The 7739-nt window shown below is 44.3% G+C and overlaps 1 long non-coding RNA gene across 1 annotated transcript in view; it reads right to left on the minus strand.

Moving 5' to 3' along the window:
• LOC148127091 (uncharacterized) overlaps positions 1 to 4975 on the minus strand; it is a 68239-nt gene extending 63264 nt beyond the window's left edge. The window contains exon 1 of the long non-coding RNA XR_015741920.1: positions 4740 to 4975. This is a non-coding gene — a long non-coding RNA (uncharacterized LOC148127091). The remainder of the gene's footprint in view (positions 1 to 4739) is intronic.
• Positions 4976 to 7739: the final 2764 nt, after the last annotated feature.

Genomic DNA, 7739 nt, shown 5'->3' on the forward strand with positions numbered 1-7739 from the left:
CTCCAGTTTGAGTTTCATTCATATCTACTCAGAAATAAGTCAGACAGGAGTGAAATAAGTGCATCTAGGATTTGGGGAGATGAGAATGGTTTATAATGTATCCTTGCTTGCTGATCTCGTCAGCCTGATTGTACACCCCACAGTGCACAGAAATCTATTTATTTCCTTAGGCTTAGGAACAGCTAAATAAAAGCTTGTACGGGCTTAACCACTTATGATTTCTCTTCTGCAGAAGCTCAGCCTTACATGTCTTATTTCACTGCTAGCGCTACTTCTCCTGCCCCATTATTCATTGCTACATCTAACATCAGGCTTCATTGTCTGGTAATACCTAAGATCTCTCTGCTCTCTTCTTTTCCAAATCAAATGAAAAGTAGGCAAGATTTATGTTGTATGTAGACATTTGCATACTCGTAATACTACGTTCCGATTGGACAACCACTACCGCGTAGCGATTGGTGGTTAACAATGTATTATGATTGGCCGCCTAAACAGCGGGAGGTTTAAAATGATGCCATTGGTTGCGAGCTGCGAGCAGCCGCTATAAAAGAGGCTGCCGTGGCTCGAGTTTAGTTGAATTTACTGACTGTAAATAAAGAGCTGATTTCAACTCCGGTCTCCAGTCTACTTTGTTCTGGCGATAGAACACTGGCGCCGAAGGTGGGATCAAGCGGACAAAGACTGTAAGCACATGGCAACGAAAGCCGAGAAATTGACGAGATGGCCAGCAACAACTTGCCACCCGCATTGTTCAACCCAACCGAAGAAGACTGGGAATCATATATTGACAGGTTCCTGATGTTCCTGGAAAGTAACAAACTACAAGGAATCACTGACCAGAGGAAGAGAGCCGTATTCCTGATGCATTGCGGACCAACCACTTTTAAAATGGCAAAAGCATTGGCAAAACCGCACGATGTCAAACAGATGGCATGGCCGGACCTGAACCGGATGCTGAGAGCCCATTACGCGCCTGTTGTTTCCAACCTCACTGGAAGACACCAATTTTATAAACTGGATCAAAGAGAAGGCGAGAGTATTGGGGACTTCATAGCAGCACTAAGGGACATTGGAGGAGCTTGCGAATTCCTCAACTTGGACAAAGCCATGAGAGATCACGTGGTCTTCGGTTTGAGAGACACTACCCTACAGAGCAAACTACTAAATCGACCCAACATCACCATAAATGAAGCCATCACTGAAGCAACCGCAGCTGAAGCGGCAAAGAAATTAGCGGTTGCAATGCGACAAATGAATAGGGCCAACAGCCCAAGCCCGAGCAGAGAAAAGAAAATGGAAGGTAACCAGAAACACACTACCGCAACCACCCACCATGAAGACATCGATTCCTCAACCGATACCGAGGACGAAGAGGTAAATAGGCTCCAGTCAGAACGGAACCGGCACAAAAATAGAGGAAGAAAACCTGAGTTTCAGTGTGCCGGATGCGGAAGAAATCACCCACGTTCAGAATGCCATTTCTTGGACGACATCTGCAGGCACTGTGAAAAACGGGGGCATATTGCAAGGGTCTGCCAAAACAAAAAGAGCTATAGTCCTAAAAGACGAGGCAGCACCCCCACCACCCCCGCCAGGACTAAGGAGAGACAAATCGGAATTCGCTGGAGCCGAGAAAATAGAAGTCAACGACTCAACGAGAAGGAAGAAACACACCAAACAATTATCATTGGAAGTGCCAGAGCAACAGACGCAAAGAAGGTTCGCATAACCGTTAAAATAGAAGGGGAGCCATGCAAAATGGAAGTGGACTTAGGCTCATACCTGTCAATGGTATCATGGAATACAATAAAAAACTTGATACCAGACATATGAAGAAAAGAACTCAAAGAGCAAAGCCTGACGTTAAAAGATTACCAAGGCAATAAAATTCCGGTAGTTGGACTGGGACATTTTAAAATAAAATTCAAGAAACATACCGAGGTCCTCCCATTGACAATTGTTGACCGAGACCGCCCTAGCCTGCTTGGTTTAGAATGGTTTGCGCCTTTGGGGATCGAAGTGACAGGAATCAACAGCGTCACCGAAACAGACTGGGAAGGAAGCCTGATGAAGGAGTTCCAGGACGTATTCGACGGGACACTAGGCAAGTACCGTGGGACTCCTATCTCATTTAGCCTAAACTCGAACATAGCTCCCATTCGGTTAAAGGCCAGACGCGTTCCCTTTGCATTAAAACCAAAAATCGATGAGCAACTGAACAAACTCATCGCTCAAGGGGTGCTAGAGCCAATCGACCATGCCAGATGGGAAACCCCGATCGTGACTTCCGTGAAACCAGATGGGTCCGTGCACATCTGTGGTGACTATAAGGCCACCCTGAACCACGCATTGCAGCAGAGCGCATACCCCATTCCAGTAGTCCAGCACCTTTTGCACTCGCTGGGGGGAGGAAAAGATTTTGCAAAGCTCGATCTTGCGCAGGCTTATCAACAATTGCCAGTTGACCCCGATACAGCAGAGGCACAGACGATTGTAACACATCGGGGGGCATTTAAATGCAACAGATTGCAATTTGGTGTCAGCGTGGCCCCAGGCGTTTTCCAAAGTCTGATGGAACGCCTCCTACAAGGACTAAAAGGGGTGGTTCCCTATTTTGATGATATGTTAACATCTGCCGTAAATAAAAAACAACTACAGGACCGGCTGAGGGCAGTCTTGCAAAGATTTAGGGAAACAGGACTAAAAGTCAAAAAGAAAAATGCCAACTTGTCACAAATCAGGTCAAGTTCCTGGGATACCTTATAGATGAAGCAGGGATACACCCCACCGAAAAAATAATAAGAGTGATAAAAGAAGCACCCAGACCAAAAACAAAACGGACTTACAGGCATTCTTGGGACTCATTAACTTTTATAACGTTTTTATGCCGCAGAAGGTAACTACAGCAGAACCACTGCATACACTACTCGATAAAAAAGCCACGTGGAATGGGGCCAACGAGAAGCCGCATTCCAAAGAATTAAAGACTTAATAACGTCCAAATCAGTATTAATCCAATACAGCGACACGCTGCCACTGTCACCTGCGACACATCACCTTTTGGCGTAGGCGCAATACTTAGCCACAGACTACCTGATGGCAGAGAAGCACCGATCGCCTTTTACTCCAAGACGCTGTCAAAAGCCGAAAGGAACTACAGCCAACTGGACAGAGAAACCTTGGCCACTATCTCGGGTGTAAAACGTTTTCACGAATACCTTTATGGTAGGACATTTTCCTTAATTACTGACCACAAGCCACTGCTAGGAATCCTGGCAGGAGACAGAGCCACCCTCAACATCCTATCCCCAAGAATGACATGATGGTCGGAATTTCTGGCAGCCTACAACTACAAGCTCGTCTATCGACCAGGAAAAGCCATACCCCACGCCGACGCACTGAGCCGCTCACCTCTACCAGACCACAATGACAACCCAGCTCCCACCACATGCACCCTGCAAATTGAAACAATATCGAACCTGCACATCACCGCATCGGACATCGCAAGGGAAACCGCCAAAGATGCACTAATGGCCCGAATCCTGAATTGGGTGGGGAGAGGCTGGCCATAAAACGACAAAAATGAGACTTTTAAATCGTTCAGAACCCAGCAAACTGAGCTGTCAATTGAAAAAGGATGTATATTGTGGGGGGATAGGGTTGTTGTTCCAAGAAAATTACAGGAAGACGTGCTGGACATGTTACATGAAGGACACCTGGGCATGGTAAAAATGAAGTCCCTGGCCAGAAGCTACGTCTGGTGGCCAAGAATAGACAAAGACATTGAAACATGGGTAAAAACATGTAATAAATGACAGACGTCCAGACCTACTCCCCTCTTTAGCACCGGTCCTTGACTGGGAGACATCCAGAGGCCCCTGGTCAAGGATCCACATAGACTTCGCCGGACCCACAAAGGGATATACATTCTTAATCAACATCGATGCCTACTCGAACTGGTTGGAGTTCAGCATCATGAGTTCAACAACGACTGACGCCGTCACTAAACAACTAAAGAAACTTTTTGTGACTCACGGATTACCAGATGTGTTAGTCTCAGACAATGGCCCACAGTTCACAGCTTTAGCTTTTGAACAATTCCTCGCAGAACAAGGCATACGACATGCCCTGACAGCGCCAGCTCACCCGGCGTCAAACAGACGGGTGGAACACATGGTTCGATACACGAAAGAAGCATTAGAAAAAATTGAAGGGGGTGACATGCAAGACAAAATAAATACAATGCTCACAATTCAACATATAACGCCGTGCACATCAAACAAGAGTCCAGCTGAACTTTTAATGGGCAGAAAATTGCGAACATATTTGGACAGACTACACCCCACCTACAACCCCGAGAAGCCACCAGACTCCTCCAGTAAGTACCGCACGTTTATACCAGGCGACCTGGTATACGCGAAAAATCTTACTGGCGACCCATTGTGGTTACCGGCCACGATAACGCAAATAACAGGCCCTCGGTCGTACCGATTGGAAACAACAGACGGCAGAACCTGGAAAAGGCACATAGACCAACTACGGTCTCGAAACCTCGAACCCAACACCGATATACCCTGAAACATAGAGCAAACCCATACACAACAGCCAATAAGTAATAATAAAACCAGAGGGGGGGGGACCCTTAAATAATAAAGAAAGGGAAGACCCTCCTTTAACACGATTAAAAACAGGCCACCAACCAGCAACAGAAAGCCCAAGAACAAATAAAAACTACTTACCAACAGGCAAGTTCGAAAGAAGGAAGCTGGAGGAGAACCAGGGAAGAAGCAGCCGAACCGACTCTACCTGCCCGGGTAAGCCAGAAGGGAGCGGCAAAGCCCACTCAACCAACCTAACAAGGCCCGGCGGGAGTGGCATGGCTGACTCACCCTTCCAGGAGGTTCTGGAGAGAAGGACAGGAGAGACATCGATCTCGTCCGAACCGATTGAAGGCAACACAGAGACTGAGTTGCGCAGGTCAACCAGGACCCACAAAAGCCCCGCCTATTTGCGTGACTACATCACGTAAAGTTGGACTGTACCAAGAGGGGAGGGGTGTTGTGTATATAGACATTTGCATACTCGTAACACTACGTTCTGATTGGACAACCACTACCGCCTAGTGATTGGTGGTTAACAATGTATTATGATTGGCTGCCTAAACGGCGGGAGGTTTAAAATGATGCCATTGGTTGCGAGCCGCGAGCAGCCGCTATAAAAGAGGCTGCCGCGACTCGAGTTTAGTTGAATTTACTGACTGTAAATAAAGAGCTGATTTCAACTCCAGTCTCCAGTCTACTTTGTTCTGGCGATAGAACAATTTATATGCTGCTTTCAGAATTATGCAAAGGTGTTTGCCCATTTAACCTACATTATACATTGGACAAAATGCTCACAATGGGAAAAATGATTTACTAAGCTCTTGAGATTTTCAAGGAAGCATCCTGTAACATTTTCTAACACAAACCTACACTCTGTTGGTACACATTATCCTCAGTCAACCACCACAGAGCCTTGGTCCCAACAAATCCATCAATAACTTTTAAAGCACCCATTCCACTTCATAATTCTTTCTGCCATTGCCTGATCAGCCAAGCAAGACTGGATCTAGGAGTTGCCATTTTAATTTTCCACAACAGTATTTCAGGACGCAATGGAAAATGAAGCCGGTAACTTCCATATTTAACAACCACTAGTAGAAGAGGCCTTTAGGGAATTCCATGTATACATGTGCACATTCAATGAGCAAACTATATGCTGCTGGTGTTGGTTGTGGAGAAAAATAGGTCTTCCACTGCACTTAGATTTAGCCATGTACTTAATTTTATAAAAATTGCTCCACTTGTTTGCAAACAACTTCTGAAACATGGAGTTAGCACTACCAGAAGAAAAAGAGGGAACAACCTGTTTTTCACATTTTTTGGATGAGTCTGTTTACTTCTGGCCAACATTCTGCAAACACCAGCTGCCCCGTAATTTCTTTATATTGTTTGTAGTCTATGCTAATTCTAGGACCCTGGGCAACTTACAACACGCCATATTATTTTCATGATATAATATGTATCTATATATATAAAAGCGAAATACCAGTCATGCATCATCACAAAATCTCCAGAACCGTAAAGTCTACAAACTTGAAATTTGGCACATATGTTCCTCTTGGCTTCTAGGTGCTCACTAAAAAAGGATTTTTCAAAATGACCATCAGAGCATTAGTACTTCGTATATTATTATTAACATGCTCTCATGCTAAGGAGTTCTACTCCCCCTCCCCATCTTAAAAGAAATCTGTTCCAATTGAAAAACACAAGCAGAGGAGTTTCAGTTTCAGTTTCACAGCAGCAACCAGCTTTACTACAGAACAATTGAGCTAAGCCACGCCCAGGCTCCTTGTTGTCCCCTTCTTGCTCACACAGCAAATACTGCTTCAGTTTCCAAAAAACCTTCAACTCTCTTAAATACTGGTAGGACGCTAGCCAGATGAATACTGATGGATGCTGATAGGCAGAGGCACAATTCCCCCCCTTATTTTCCTCCCCCAAAACTAAGCCCTATCACATAGTTTCCTAACGAAGCACTGGTATAGAGCTAGTACGTATATGTGTGTGCATATGTGTGTGTGTGAGATATGTATACATACACACATATACATGATGTATAAAATATACTATAAAGGCATAATAAATTAAACAGACTAATATAAAACACCTCACCACTACTTTTCCAAAGTCCATTTGGAATCAAATGATTTTCATAGTCTGATCAGAAGGAAGCTGTATTAAGATCACCAGGTCTTCCTCCTGAAATAGTACATATAAGGTTGTAGTTTAATTTATTTGATTTATATTCAGTCTTCCTTTTACATTTTGTCAACTACTGTAGTTAGTCTCAGTGAGCAGTTGGGTAGAAGGTTGTCCCTAGTTGTTCTAGACCAGTGTTTCTCATACTTTGCTCTCAGGACTGCTTCCCATGTTTAAAAATTATGGAGAATTCCAGAAGAGCTTTTATCTGTATGGGTTATATTTATCTATGTTTAGCATATTAACAATTCAATTGGTGCATGTGTGAAACACTGAATCCCATTAAAATAGCAATATTAAACCCCTTAGAATAGATAACACAAATAAAAAAATATTCATGAAAAAGTCCTAAAAACAAGGAAAAATAAGTGATATTGTTCTAAATTTTTGCAGATTTCAATATTTGGCAAGTCGTTTTGGTTTTGTGGACACCCCCCCCCCCCCCGCAGGGTATCTTGGGAGATCCTCAGATGACAATAGTCTGGCCTATAGAAAAGCATCCTGGAAGGAGGCAGTAACAAGCCATCTTCGTCGAGAAACCAACAGGGACCTCCCCACGTGTTAGTGATTTTAATGTTTCGATAAGCAATGGATGCAAGTGAGGCCACGGTAACTCTCGTCCCTCCGCCGCCATCCCTCGGTTGGCGTTAGCAGTCTCAAACCTCTGCACTTTATATAATGCTCTTTTCCCGTTCACTTGCAAGTTCTATCTCAGGATTTGAAGCGGAAATAAAAGAGGTGCATATCCCCTGAAAAACTTTTAAACCGGACCACAACTGTTTATAGCAGGGGGTCTTCAAGCTTGGCAAGTTTAAGACTTGTGGACTTCAACTCCCAGAATTCCTCTTCCAGTCATGTTAGCTCAGGAATTCTGGGAGTTGAAGTCCACAAGTCTTAAAGTTGCCAAGTTTGAAGACCCATGGGTTTATATAGCAAAGA

This window comes from Pseudonaja textilis, chromosome 2, assembly GCF_049901715.1.
Source record: "Pseudonaja textilis isolate UNSWEBS1 chromosome 2, rPseTex1.2, whole genome shotgun sequence".
Classification (NCBI taxonomy): Eukaryota; Metazoa; Chordata; class Lepidosauria; order Squamata; family Elapidae; genus Pseudonaja; species Pseudonaja textilis.